This window comes from Pistacia vera, unplaced genomic scaffold (assembly GCF_008641045.1).
Source record: "Pistacia vera cultivar Batoury unplaced genomic scaffold, PisVer_v2 Contig391, whole genome shotgun sequence".
NCBI lineage: Eukaryota > Viridiplantae > Streptophyta > Magnoliopsida > Sapindales > Anacardiaceae > Pistacia > Pistacia vera.
Window position 1 is genome coordinate 1 of NW_022196214.1, and position 16,593 is coordinate 16,593.

Consider the following 16,593-nt stretch of genomic DNA (forward strand, 5'->3'; position numbering starts at 1 on the left):
CAATACTGAGTAGAAGTCACGAAGAGTAGGAGCAAGTCCCGGCTGTGCCTCCGGTAAGATAGGACCGTGACACTCATGATGCTCAACCATCTCTGATGGCATATCATCTTGTCTCTTGTTTAATGCATCTTGTGGTTCTAGAACCTCATCGAGTTTACCTTTCTTACACCATCTTCTCTCAGAAGGAAATCCTTCTCTAAGAAGACTCCAGTTCGAGCAATGAAAACTTTCTGCTCAATTGGATTGTAGAAATAGATTACTCTTGTCTGTACACTTCTTTGACTTTGAGGCAAGCTTGTTCGAAGTCAATTTCTTGACATAAGCATCACAACCCCAAACTCTTAGATGCGACAAAATGGGTTTTCGCCCATTCCCTATTTCATATGATGTCTTATCCACTAATTTCAATGGTACATGCTTTAGTGTATATGTCACAGCTCTAGGGCATAGCCCCAGAATGATATGGGTAAATTTGTAAAACTCATCATAGATCAAACCATATACAACAAGGTTCGATTCCTCCTCTCAAACACATCATTGTGCTGAGGTGTATAAGGAGGTGTGAGTTGAGATATAATCCTATATTCTTTAAGGTATGCATCAAACTCTGAGCTCAGGTATTCTCCTTGTGATATTCTGTCTAGCTAGTAGTTCTTTGGAAAAATATAAGTAAAACTCACTAACATGTTATGGAAAATATATATGTATATAGGAATGTATTAGTGGGCCCAAAATAAATTTGACTTTATATACAAATCTCTACATCAAGTAATTAAGTCACAAAAATAAGTACAAAGTAATCTCGAACAGTGGTACCATTCTCCTCCACTACTTGACGTTCCTCCCGACCACATCTCATCTAATACTTGCAAAAACAGTGAAATTAATGGAGTGAGCACTAATTGCTCAGTAAGTAAACCCCCAATACTTCTATTCTTTCTTCGTTACTCAGATCCTGGATTTTCTTTCCTTACACCAAACTTCTCAATTCTTCTCTGCTCTTTCTAAGATTCTAGTTTCTCACTTACTAATATGTAAGCACAAATAGGAAAACTAACTCGAGGTAGTAGAAATGGCATGATTTATATGCACAAAAGCATAAACTTTTTCTATGCAATGCATTTTCTTTTCTGTTTTTTTGTTTTCTATTCCTCATTTTGTTTTTTTGTTTCCTTTCTTTTTATGTGTTTCTTCTTCTGTTTCAATTCTCTCTTTTTTTTTTTCTCTCTTCTTTCTTTTCTGTTTCTCTTATTTTCTATTCTTTCTTTCTTTCTTTTTTATTCTTTCTTTGCCGATCGGACTCAGTTGAGGCATGGATTCGAAACCCTAGCCGTGTGAGTATATTCTCAAATTCTTTCTTGGGTATAGTCCTCATCCACATGTACTTCTTACGAACTGTACAAATTCTTCTTTCTTATTCTTAGGCCGCTCACTAAAGGCAGCGTGCATGTGGGGATATTCTTCTTCTCTGTCACTCACGGGTACCCCATCGCAACAACCTTCTCTTCTCTTCTCTTTTTATATTTCTTTAAATAAAATTTCAGATTTGAGGTATTCTTTAATTATGTTCTTTAAAGAATGATTCTACAATTAATTTCATTTCTTTCTTTCTATTTATTCTTTAATGTTCTCATACATGTATATGTGCATGTAAATATGCTCATTCTTTGCTATTCTTTCTAAATACAAATGCTCAAATGTAAAAATGCATTATGACATATAAAGATAATCATTATCAAACTAGTATTCTCTACCAACAACATTTCCATAACAAACTAATAATCTAACATACTCATATATATGCACTTTCTTTGAATTTCATCACACACCTTACATACACATACCAACGCTAAATTGGTTACACTCCCACATATTTCTCAAGCCACCAAAATTGGAGCAAAAACTCCCTAAGACCAACAACCACCCTAGCCGAATTTCACCTTCCACATCTATTCTTTCATATTTCATCAACTCAACACATACAAATACATCACTTCTCATGGTCATAAGATTCACAAATCAAACAACCTCAATTTCAATCCATAATTCTCATCATCCAAACACATATACAACATATACAAAATTTCTCTACAAAAGTATTTGTTCAATCAAAGCTAAAGTTGGATTTACTTACCTTGAATTTGAGCAATTCCAACACTATAATCTCTCTTTGGTAGAATTCCCCTTCCTCTTAACCCTAAGCATATAAAACCATAAGAATTCAAAACTTTAAAATTTAATCTCACATCTTGGTGCAAGAATCTTACCTTTGAATGCTTACGATTGAAAATTTATCAAAATCTAGCCAAAATCCTATGAATTTCTTTGGAAATTTAGTGAAGAAATTTAAGAGAATTTGGGGTGAAGGTGGCGTGAACACTAGTGGAGTGGTTAGGGTTTCAACTCTTGAACTCTTATTACTACATAATAATATATATAGTTTCCTATTTTATCCTTGCACTTTCTAAAAACTCCATCTATGTCCCTCAATCAATTACCAAATTACCCTCATTTTCATTATCTTCTCTATGTTATTCTATTTCTTTTCACTCCCCAATCTTTCATCTAATTATGAGTGGAATGACCATTTTACCCTAATAACATTTTAAAGAATTTCCTTCACACTTGTTCAAGATAACTTTAACAAAATTCAACTAAGGGTATTAGGGCTGTAACAACTTCTTTCTACTTTCATATTCATAAAATATATCAATAAAAGATAAGCATATTTATCAAATCAGTTGGGCCCAAAAATTTTCTTTACTTAATAAGTACATTCTTTACACAATACAACATCATTTGTACAAAAAGACTCTCAAAAACAGTGGACAGTGCAGCCAAATCTCCTCGCTTGCCGACGTCCATCCGACCAGGTCCTCACCTATATCCTGTACAACAAAGAAAACAACAGAGTGAGCATAAAGATGCCCAGTAAATAAATCTCCTACTCTATATTCCCCGTGCATTACTCATCAATTCTTTCCGTACTCTTGTTACTTTCTCTACTTCTAGTTCTCACTATTCTTTTCTTTCTTTTTATTCTCATCACCAATGGGGAATATCATAACCATGCATTTTCTTTCTTTTCTTTTCTTTCTATTCTTTCTTTTTCTCATTCTCATTCTGCTTTCTCATAGCTGAGACCGCTCTCTCTCATAGCGGTTTACATGCATTCCGCTTTCTCATGGCGGAGACCGCTTTCTCTCTTAGCGGTTTACATGCATTCCGCTCTCTCATGGCAGAGACTGCTTTCTCTCTTAGCGGTTTACATGAGGATAACTCTACACTCACGAGTTCCCCATCACACAACCTATTTTCTTTTCTTTTCTGTAACACTTAATAATCATTTTATTCTCTAGTGCTACTTCTTTCTTTCTCTTTATTCTAAGAGAATTGGTTCTTTTCTTTATCTCTATTCATAGAGTGTTTTTTTCTCATTTCTCATATTTCTTTCTCATGTGATTACTCAATTAAACATATGCATATGGATGGCTCATGCCTAAAATCTTTCTTATATGCATTCATGACATACAATTCTACTATGTTGCATAAAGTAATGTTCTCTACTTCTACTTATGCTTCTTTTAGGCATTTAATCAAACAATGTGTGTGCATACATAAACTTTATTCTAACTTTGGTTATACTTCTTTCCTAACCATCCAAAATTGGAGTTGAACTCCTTTAAAACATCACACATCCTGCAAGGAAAACATACTTCAAAAATTCCCGTCAAGTCTTCTAATTCTATCCATACTTCTACCAAAACTTATCAACACAATCCACCCTTCTCATGGTGGAAATTTTCTTCATAAAACAACCTTGAATTCATTCATGAATTCATCCACTCATTTCAACATAATAAATTCAAGCATTAATCATATATAAATTCTCTACACATCACTCAATCATGCAAATCACAACTTAGGTGGATTTACTTACCTTAGACACAAGTAGAATCCATTTAAGCTCTCTACTCTTGATGGCTTGATACTTTCTCTTAAACCTTCAATGCACAACTCAATAAGGATCCTACTCTTTCAACAATAAAATTACATCTAGAGTAAGGATTCTCACCTCTTAGTGCTTAGGAGCAACTTGTAAAAATTTCTAGTCAAAGATTCTTCAAAGATCCTTGGAAAATTGGATGAAAATTTGAGAGAATTGAAGGATGAAAAAGGCGGTGGAGAAGAATCAAGTGAAAGAGTTTCTAAAGCTAAACCCTTAATATCTCATATTTTCTCCACTCTTTCCCAAAATACCCTTGCTCCTTCTTTCAAATTCCATCTAAGACCTTTCATTCTTTGCAAAAACAACCCCATTCAAACTATTTTCCATGAAATTTCCTTACATTTCACTCCCCACTTTTCCTGCCAAAAAGGGGTAGAATGTTCATTGAGTCTTAAAACGCAGAATTCTCTAAAACTCAAGGGAAACATTCAGCCGAGTCTTCACCGCGGCGAAGCTATTTTCTTCGCCCCGGCGAAAGCTCACAACAGCTACACGGGGTTGTAGCACCTCATCGCTGCGGCGAAGATTCCTTCTTCGCCCCAGTGAAGGCTGTAACCTCAAAATTTCGCTAAGTCTTACAATTTTCAGGGCAATCACTCAACCAAACCAATACACCCTTTCAACCAAGGGTAAACCAAGCAATATTAACAACATACAGACTCAATTGAGGATAAATCAACAAACATTCAAGCCATTCATCAAATCTTAACTACGTACCTCAAGTGGGGTGTTACAAGGGCATAAATAAAGCTACGCACCTTGATATGGGTGTTACAATTCTCCCCCCTTGTAAGAATTTCGTCCCCGAAATTCAAACGAACAATTCGGGAGAGCAGTTTCGCATGTCTTGTTCTAGTTTCCATGTAGCTTCTTCTACTTTATGATTCCTCCATAGGACTTTTACTAATGGAATATGCTTGTTTCAGAGCTCCTTAATCTTTCTATCCAATATTTACATTGTGTGCTCCTCATAAACAAGATTCTCTTCTAAGTCCACTTCTTCTACTTTTAATATATGGGAGGGATCACTAACATACCTTCGAAGCATGGAGACATGGAACACATTATGCACTCTATCCATATTTGGTCGTAGCACCAATTTGTAAGCTACCTTTCCCACTCATTGTAACACTTCAAAGGGACTAATGTATCTCGGAGCTAGCTTCCCTTTTTCACCAAAATGCATTACTTGCTTATAGGGGGAAATTTTAATAATTACCTTGTCACCCACTTCAAATTCTACATCTTTTCTCTTTAAATCCGCATAACTCTTTTGTCTGTCTTGGGCTTATTTCATTCTATTTCTAATCAACTTGATATCTTCTATCATTTTCTGAGTTATCTCTGGCCCAAGAGCTATTTCCAAAGTGTCTTTCTCTCCTACTTCATTCCAATGCACTAGGGACCTACATCGCCTACTATATAGGGCTTCATAAGGAGCCATCTTAATGGTGGACTGATAACTGTTATCATAAGCAAATTCCACCAATGGTAACATCTCATGCCAAGTCATTTTATAATCCATACAACACGCTTTCAACATATCCTCAAGCACCTGATTTGTTCTCTCAGTTTGGCCATTTGTCTGAGGGTGGTATGATGTACTAAATGCTAACTTGGTACCCAAGTTTCTTTGTAGACTGGTCTAGAAAGTTGAAACAAATCTAGAATCTCTATTTGATACTATCTCTCTGATATAGATCTGGGCCAGTTGATCTGTTGTGGTACTATCCTTTAATGGAAGGAAATACGCTGATTTGGTTAATCTGTCTACTATTACCCATATCGCATTATACCCTTTTTGAACTCTTGGGAGGCTTGTAATGAAATCCATTGAAGTATTTTCCCATTTCCATTCAAGAATGCTGAGTGGCTGAAGCAATCCTGATGGCCGATGGCCGCTAGTGTTCTGCTTTAACCTATTGACAAACTAGGCAATTAGCTACATAATCTCCAATATCTCTTTTCATACCTGGCCACAAATAACTTTTCTTTAGATCTTGATACATTTTGGTTCTTCCAGATGAGTAGTATATGGGGTGTCATGAGGCTCTTCAAGGATCTTTTTCTTTAACTCAATATCTTGGGGAATGCATATGCGATTCCTGAAATGAAGAACTGATGGGAATGCAAAATATCATATTTAACCCCCTTCATGTTTAGTCTTTTATACGTATTTGTTTCCCAATTGTACTCATTATTACTTTATTTTGATTTAGGAAGCAAATGGAGGTGTTAATTGCAAAACGGAACTAATTAGGTGAATTTGGACAGTTTCGCCACTGCTTCGTAATCTGGGCATAATTCTCTCATCCAAGCTCCGATTGAGATGATTCAAAATGATGTGGAACTCTAAGAAATATATCTACAACTTTCATGTTTTGATTTCGGAGATATTCTCTCTGCATCAAGGTTTTAATTGGGCTTGAAGTTGACACACCTGCACTGCCGACGTTCTGACTTGTCATGCAAGTCAGTCTATTATTGCACGTTTTGAAGACATACATGCTGCACGAAAATTACAACTGGAAACACCACTTTCCTATTTTATTAGGACTCTATTTTATTTTATTTCCAATTAATCAGATCAGGATAAGTGTTATTTTAGGATATTAGAATTTGTTTAGGCGATTGAGTAGTTTTTCCAGATTTGAACTGGATTTTTGCAAAGGGAGGAGATTAGGGTTTTTGAGGGAGACCACGCCTCTCTCTTCTCTTCTCTGGAATTTTTCTTTCTCTTTTGAGTTTTGATTATGGCCATGAGCGGCTAAAACTTTTGTAACTTGGTCAAAGGAAACGGAGGCCTCGGAATCAATAAACTGTGAGATCTAATATATTTTTCTTAGTGTTCAATTTTCGTGTTTGAGTATTGGATGTTTTTTTGTGCCTAATTTTATGATTGTTTCTTTTAATTACTAGGGAGGCCTACTAGTTTTTTAATTGTTGCAATCTACTGCTAAGTTAGATATCAAATCCGTAATTGTTTGATCCCTCTAACTTGTGAAGCAATTAGGGTTAATAATTTGCTGCGTCAGGAATTAGTAATCTTAAGAAGAACATTCAACTAAATTAAATACAACCGCTTGTGTTTGTGTTGTTTAGCTTCATCGATTTCTCTAAGTCTTAAGACTGCCACTAGATTAAATCTTGAGCACTTATCTAGGGTTGTTTAGTGGTAAGATTAATTAGGATCACTTGTTTCTTGATTAATTACAATTAAGGAGAGATAGGAAAATAGTTCCAATGGTGAATATTCAGGTATGGATTGATTTAATTTTGCATCAATGATCAGTTGTAAGATTCCGATGGTGGATGTTGACGGAGACCAAGTTTCGTTATATTAATTGATTTCGAATTGATTTGTTTTTGTTTTTGTTTTTGCTAAGATTGTTTTCTGTTTTACTCAAAACCCCCAGCCTTGTTCACATCATCAAAAATTCGGCTAGACACTCTTCTTGGGATCGACCCTTGCTTACTCTATTTACAGTTCAGTAGTTAGGTTAGGAAGGTTTTTAATCTTGGTTGCCTACGACAGCACACCAAGAACACCATCCAAAATGTGAAATTCTAGTATCTTACCCTCAAGTACTTGTCGACTTGTTTTCTGACACCACTCGTTGACAATTTTCTTTTCTTTAATCTCTTCCAATAAAGTATGCTGAATTTCTAACCTGGCAATCCTTCCTGGTTTTACCTCAATTTGTTCCCTACACAATTCTTCTAATAATCTTTCTGCATTATGAGTCGGGACAAATAGGTTTTTCTACTCAAGGCATCAGCAACTACGTTAGCTTTTCTAGGCTGATACTTAATTTCACAATCATAATCTTTGACTAGTTCTAACCATCTTCTTTGTCTCATATTCAGCTCCCTCTGGGTGAAGAAATACTTCAAACTCTTATGATCAGTATAAATATTGCTCTTTGTTCCATATAAGTAGTGCCTCCATATTTTAAGTGCAAAAACTACAGTGGCCAACTCTAAATTATGCGTAGGGTATCTCATCTCATACTCTTTCAACTGTCAAGAAGCATAGGCTATTACCCTACCCAACTGCATCAATATTGCGCCAAGTCCTTGAAGTAAGGCATCTGTATAAATATCATAGTCTACACCCTCCTGTGGTAACACTAAATAGGAGTTGTGGTTAATCTTCTTTTTAACTCTTGAAAACTTTCTTCACAGGCATCCAACCATATGAAAGGAGTTCTTTGTTTGGTAAGAGCTGTAAACAGCTTAGCCAACTGAGCAAATCCTACTACAAACCGTCTATAATAGCCTGCTAGCCCCAAGAAACTTCTAACCTCTTTTACTGTATTCGACTTTTGTCACTTGAGAATTACCTTCACCTTACTAAGATCCATTGATATACCTTCCTTTGAGATAGTATGGCCTAGGAAGATAACTTGATCCAGCCAAAACTCACACTTAGAAAATTTGGCAAAAGCTTCTTATCTCTTAATTATTGTAGCACAAATTTCAAGTGTTCTTCATGATCCTTTCTTGTCTTAGAATAAACTAAGATGTCATCAATAAACACTATATAAATCGATCAAGACAATCATGGAACACCCGATTCATTAAATCCATAAAGACTGCTGGGGCATTGGTTAACCCAAAAGGCATCACCATAAACTCATAATGCTCATATCTAGTCCAAAATGCAGTCTTGGCAATATCTTGCTCTGCAACTCTTACTTGATGATAACTTGACCTCAATCAATCTTTGAAAACACTACTGCTCCTTTAAGTTGATCAAATAAATCATCTATGAGAGGCAATGGGTACTTATTCTTCACTGTCACTTTATTCAAATCTATAATCTATGCACATCCGTAGGGATCCATCTTTCTTCTTCACAAATAGGATTGGAGCACCCCAAGGAGAGTGGCTAGGTAGAATAAAGCCCTTATCTAAGAGTTCCTGAAGCTCGGCCGAGACCATCTGATAAAGGGCTTTAGAAATTGGTGCTGTCCCTGGTGCCAATTCAATGCTAAATTCCATTTCTCTTTCCAGAGGTAAACCCGACAAATCTTCTGGAAATACTTCCGGAAATACATCATTAAAACCAAACTAATGATGAGCCTACACCTTCAGCCTCCTTATAATATAGCTTTCCTATAGTGCAGCCTTCGTCAAAAAATGTTATATATTCAGTGACACTTTATAGTATCGATGTATGTTACATATTCCGATGATATTGGATCCTGTTGAAACAATCAATGGTAAAGTATAATTTTTTTATCTACCACATTTGTGACTTACCTAACCCATTGAGTTTGTAGGGTGTTCAATAGACCCTAGGGATTAGTTGAAGTACACACAAGCTAACCCGACACTCCCATCACCAATAAAAAAAGTACAATTATTTTTACATTGATCAGTATTTTAAAATGCTTACATATACATACATAAATGCACATAAATATATGTGAAGTTAATTAGCATGTGTTAACTGACTTGCTTGAGGATGCAAACATACATATGCAAAAATTAATTGAATTACATCTGCACCTACATTTTTTTATATATACATATTAATGTTGACTACTTTTTACGGAATATCATTAGGATTCATATTTTCTTTCTGTATGTACACATTTACATGAGAAAATGACTGAGATATATATATATATTCAAGATACTATGACTTAAAATTTTCACTGAATATTTTTGACACTTCTTAATTCTGATTGATCGTTCATTTTCATTTATTTAGTGGTGACAGATGTAAAGTTGAAGGTATTTAAGGTCAACTTTGCATATCTTATCACCATTGGGTAAGTAAAAATCAACGTTTCATGAAGGGCAGTTATTTTGTGTATTATTTTAAGTTTGTGTTACAATAGTCTGACCCATATGTATATAATATATATTACCATTCGTTGAATAAACTTTATTTTTATTTTTTTGGAGTTTAGTGTTTTGTAATCTCCATGGAAAGCCATAATGACCATCTAGCTGAAAGATAAAAGTGACTAATAAGGTATACAACTTTAGAAAGAAAACAATCTTACTGTTTCATCGTTCAACTCTCACTTTCTTTTAAAGATCGATGCAATTACCAAACCATCTTTTTTTTTTTATCACCTAATTAAATTAGCCAATCTCTTATTCTTTTAATTAAACCCTAAAATATGATGAATATATTACTTAATATTCATACTATATATGATGTATGTTGAATTTAAATAATGGTTGAGGTATTAAGTTGATAATTATTGTTGCCAAAAAATGCAACAACGTGAGTGATCCGATTGACTGTGACGGAATCGGAACGGATGTGTGCGTGATTAATTAAAATCAACTTAGAATGTAGAATAAGCCAAAAGAAAATAAAAGTGACACAAAAAGGTTTTTAAAGTGGTTTAGTGAGCTATTCCTCAAACTTACATCCACTGTTTTTATTGCTTCTCTTTGACTGAATATAGAGTACAAGCTTTTTTCCTAAAAAAATATTGTCCAGCCTCCTATAATGTTTTTTAGGGGTATTTATACAAGAATTTCTACAAAGGTAAGTGAGATAAATCCAAGATAACGATCATATTTGGTGTATATCTCGTAATTTATGTGATTATGGACCAAAATTGGGCTAAATGGATACTGCCATTATCTCCCCTGAGATATTAGGCGATATAACTTCTCTTCTGATCTGTCGAACAATTGTTAAGTAGGTTGCGAAGAGCTTCCTTTTGATCGAGGTATATCTTCTTACGAGCTTTATATTATGTGAGCTATCAACATCTTTGAGCTTACAGTAAATTCATGCACAACAATAATAAAAGACACTTTGCGGTATATTAGATAGGTTGCGTACTCATTCTTATGAAATTAAACTAAATTTATAAGAGTAATTACTTCACTTGAAAAATTTTGTACAGACGTTTCTTTCGTTTCTGAAGAGTGAAGTAATTAATACCAAACTCATGATGAGCACACACCTTCAGCCTCCTTATATCTACCCAACAGGGGTACGGTGTGGCTGGGCACACTGATTGCATTGTGTTGTAATACAACTTTCCTACAATGCAACCTTCGCTGGAAAATGTTAATGTTATATGCTCAGTGACACTTTATAATATTGGTGTTTGTAACATGTTCCAACGATATTAGGTCCTATTGAAATAGGCGTTGTTGGCAAAGTACAATTTTTTTACGGTGATTAGTACTTAAAAATTTTGACATATACATATATAAATTCCATTTGCTTTCAGGTCCCCCCACTCCACCCCTCTAACATTCTTTTTAATATATATACACACACACACACACACACACACACACACACACACACACACACACACACAACCAATCTAAAAAAAAAAAAAAAAAAAAATTGTCATTATAAAAGAAAAGATTATCTTATCGTCCAAGACCTAAATACTAGCAATACTTTCTACAGTTCTCTCGCTCTTTTCTAGACAGGTATCATAACACGAACTTATCAGTTTTTCTTTATTATATTACAAATTAGCATATTCATATTGAGCAATTTTTGATTCCCTAATGGGTAATTAATGACCACCATTTGATAAAAGAAAAAAAATCTATAGCAAGTGAGCTCAATACTTTGTCTGATACATATCCATTCATGGGGGAAACCTTTCTGCAACTTAGAAAATGAGTAAAATTTTGCTTTTAGTGCTTCTTTGGCTTCCTGCAAAACCCTGCAAATGCCAGAAGTTATTGCATATTTATAGATAAGTACTTTTTCTCACTGTTTAGTCACTTGAGCAGAGACAGCATATTTATAGAAGGTATCGTTGGTCATAATTGTGTTTACAGAAATATATTAAGGCAAAACCTTATGTTTTTTTTATAAGAAAGAGAAGTTTGTCGATTACTGTGCTATTCTAGTTAACATGTAATGTGTAACCCCAGGAACAAACCTCACTTCTTAAGGATCATTTCTTTGAACTCATTATTTGACTTCAGCTTCTCATCTTCCACTTCCCCGGCTTTTGAGTTTGTCGAGGGGACACCAAGTGGTCTAACGTTCCTTGGCATTGCAAATGTGTTCCTCCCCTTCAACTAAATGTTATCACTACATTTATTAGCAGTAGCTGAATGTTAAATAAGGATTTGACTGTAAGACTAATGTGCATATGGAAGGTCCCGTGGATAGCTTCCCTTTTTTCATTTGAAGCATAAAGCACAAAGAACATTTACAAATAATGAATGAGTGAAACAAAATCATACCCTTGACTTTCCGGTGAACTTGTCCTGCAGAATTCGAATAGATTCAACCCTACCAACATCGCTAAAGAATTTTTTCAGATATTTAGAAGTTGCCTAAAAAAAAATTTAAAACCATTAGAATTATCTCTCTGTATTTGCCTATCTAGCATTAAAAAAGAATAAAAAGCAATCTCTCTCTGAAGTGCGAGAGAATCTCTACTTGCCCTGAAGTTAAGGTTTGATAAAAATGCAGTACACTCGTCAGTGTGTACTTTGGCTCTTCCAGTGGTGGAGTCTTTGATGTGCTGGTCATTTGGATGCTCTTCAAACTTGGGTTTTGCTTCTACTTCGTTTTCTTTAGCTAAGTTCTGTGCTCATCCTTTTTCTTTCCCATGCACATTGTTTGGGTTTTGGGCAGTATTTTTCTACCACTTAGCTGGAGACTGTTCGTCAGTCAGGTTTGAATTTGTTTTTCTCTTTCCATTAACACTTTTCTTATTTGACTTCTCTTTCTAATCTATTAGTTCAGGAATAGATTTGGCTTCCTATTGTAACCTAAATAATTGTAGCTCTTCCAAGTGGGGTGTAACCTGAGAAAGGGAACAAAGAGAAGCATCTTTACGCATTGAGTTAAAATAGCAAGGATTGCATACATTCAACAAATACTAAGCAGATGTATCATAATTCAGTGACATCTTTAACAATGTTACGTAACAACTTGACTTAAAAGCTTAAATTGATAGTTAAGCATCCAACAACCATACTTAAAATTTAACACAATCTTGTGCACTGAACAGTCACAATCACAACCATAAATATAACATAAATACAAATACAAATTTATAATCTAAATAAGAGCCTATTTGATATAAATTTTAAATAGTGTTTTATTTTCGAAAACAAGGACTATAAGGAATTTTATGAAAATAGTTTTTATTATTTTCAAAACAATGTTTTTGCATATAATCCTAAAAATTAGTGTAAAATTAGAAAACAAGAAAAATATCATTTCTCAGTCTTTATATAGTTTTTAACTTCAAAAACAATTTTTGAATACCAAATATATTTTCTCAAATATTTAAAATACAGAGATAAAACTTAAAATTCTTAATTGTAACTTAGTTTTTCAAAATTATTTTTGAATCACAAACCAAACTGGCCCAAATCTCATAGAGAGATTTAAAATAAAAAATATATATTCAAATATTTAAAATACAGAGATAAAACTTAAAATTCTTAATTGTAACTTAGTTTTTCAAAATTATTTTTGAATCACAAACCAAACTGGCCCAAATCTCATAGAGAGATTTAAAATAAAAAATATATTTTCAAATATTTAAAATACAGAGATAAAACCTAAAATTGTTAATTGTAACTTAGTTTTTCAAAATTATTTTTGAGTCACAAACCAAACTGGCCCAAATCTCATAGAGAGATTTAAACACAAGGCTGTGTGGACCACCTTGCTACAATACTCCATTAAGTTATCACTTAAACTAAAAATTTAAACAGATAGGCAATGATCCACCAGTAGTATTTAAGCTCTGACAAGAGAGAAGCAAAGAATTCATAATATGTACAGAGGCACATAAACACAAATCACTTACAAGCACATCATTTGAGGTCATCAAAGACAACTGCTAACGTGGCACATTTTAGTCAAACACATATTGTTACTAGATAAGGTGTACATCTCAACCAGCTAAAATATCATTAGTTAAACACTTCAATTGTTTTTTAATAAATCTATACATACTAATTCTCAATAGCAATGCAAATGCATCATACACATTAGACTAAAAAAAGAAATACGTGATTAATTGGCACTTAAAACAAATAAATTAAAACTGCAGCAGGAATGTGTACCTTCTGTGCAGTGTGGTCAAAATCTTCAAGTGTCTCGTATTCCCTCTCAAAACACAACCAGTTGTGGCATATGTCCTGAATAACTCTGTTTTTTTAGGAAAAGAATATATCAACAAATCCAAAAGTCAGTACACAACAGTTGAAGAAAGTCACCCTGGAGTTGTGGACCCAAAACAATATTTTCAATATCATAAAATCAAGAAGCAAGAATTGTCAATAACTTTAGATGATGTAGTCAGATCATCAATGAGATCATATAATATGAATGGGAGCGGGAGCGGAAGCAGGAGCAGAGAGTTGGGAAACAATCCGATTAAATATAGTAAGGCCAATCAAGATAAGATGAAAATAACAAGGTTAACTTTATCAAAATAAACCCTAAATTGATCATAGAAAAGAGAGAACTTAGATGACTTTATGATAGGTCATACAAATTATTTACATCAATAAGTTTTCTTTCACCTATAGCATATTTTGACATGAAACTCGGAAAGTAAAGCTTGAATTAAAAACTTTTCTTCAAACATATTGGAAAAAATAAGCCAAGTGGAAAAAGATATCAGCCTATTGTGTTTCAAAAACTACTCTATATCTATGGTTTAAATGTGATTGCTTCATATATGCCACAATTTCATCAGAGTATCAGTAACTCTAAAGTTTAAAGTTAAAAAAATAAACGTCATGGATTTTCAACTAGCATGATCCCCAGAGATACTGTCATACATCATTTACATATGATTTGGAAAATTATTCAAAATGACATATTAAACCATTGTGATTCTGGTGCTCGAGTAATAGGTTGACCTATTGCAAGGATACTCTCTAAAAAAATTCTCAGTTACAGAGCATGATTTTATGTTAAGAGTTCAAAAGATCTCCATAAATTGCCCTCCCTGATAAACAACATTTTAACAACCTTTACTTAAGCCATTTGTTTGGTTTCAACTTCCACCAGCAACAAAAAGAGAATAAAGAAAGAAATGTTTGCATTGCAGATGACAAATACCTATTGATTAAATAAAGTTGCATCATATACTACTAAAAGTAACAATTTCCCAAAAAAAAAAAAAATGAGAAGGAAGGAGGAAAAAACCAGTATAAAAACTTTCAAATTCAAATCCTATCCATAAATCAATCTAGAATAATTGAAAGCAAGTAATGTAAAAGAATTATATCTCTGAACCTGTCCCACTAAATCTTTTACTATAGCATCTCCTATAGATGGACCTAGCTTCATTTAAATGCCCCAATTCAATTTCCATAGCTATATAACCTTGCCAGGCTTCCAACATTGACCTACTGCACAGACAAAAAGCAAGTTATACGGAAAAAAATACAAAGATGAATCATAAATCAATCATATTGAACTATACAAGATAAGAAAGAGAAAAAGATGAATGGGCCAAACCATATCTTAACCAGCTCTCCAAAAAGCCCCGAGCTGCAACTTGATCTTTTCCCAAATTTAGCTCCAAATGAGCCCAATAAGCATACAAAGGCAGCAAACCATCTGTATTCTTCATCTGTTGAGATAAGTAATCAGACGCCCGCTAAAAGGAAGAAACTTCACAGTTAAGTATTCAAGTATATATAATACATCCAATCATATAGGACCTGCAATTTTGATGGTACACTAAAGAGACATCAGGCTAATTGTTTATAAACACAAATATTGAAAACAACCATTATACAACAACAATGTACCAATTGAATGTGACATGCAAATTTTATAAATTCACAAATCCATAAAGATATATTCTGTGCATGCAACTCTAATGCTAAATGAGAATTTTTTTAGCAAAGGACACTATTCCATGACAAAACAATTAACAAAGGTAACAATGTAGCAATTAGCAAAAGCCATCTTGGACTATCGAGAGTTATGCACTGTAACTTCTACATAAAGTGGTCATAATGGTACTATAACAGCACACTAAATGAAGTAAATTAAATGACTTTTCTTCAGAGTCTAAGGGTAGAAACACTTGATAAACATTCGTAAGAGATCTATGCCTAGACCCTGAAAGAGTAGACTAGCTACAAGGTCCTCATTTTCTTCATCTAAAATTCACCATGTATTGGATAAGGACACCTATGATGAAGCGGCGTGTGAAGTGGAAACTGCCAAAGGCAGTTTCTCACGAACCGCCGCCCATACAAAAGAAAGTTTTTTTCTTTTAGTAGAAAATACTCACACACCAATATACCAAAAAAAAAAAAAAATACTCTCACTCTCTCTAAAATTGAAAAAGAAAAATAATCTTCATGGTTTTCTTCCAGATTCAATTTTTGGCTTCAGAGATAAGGAGAAAAGGTATTTATGCTGTGTAAATTCATTGTAGTTCGTTTATATGAAAAATGTGATTGCAATGGGTGACTGTGAACATGATCTTGGGATGAGACTAGAATATTGGTTATTCTATATTATTTCCAACAATGGTATCAGAGCCATGGTTCATATTGTTTTAAATTCATTCTGTTATGTTAAAGCATGTTACTTGTTTATTAAATGTGGTTCTGAATTTTTCAAATTTTGTACA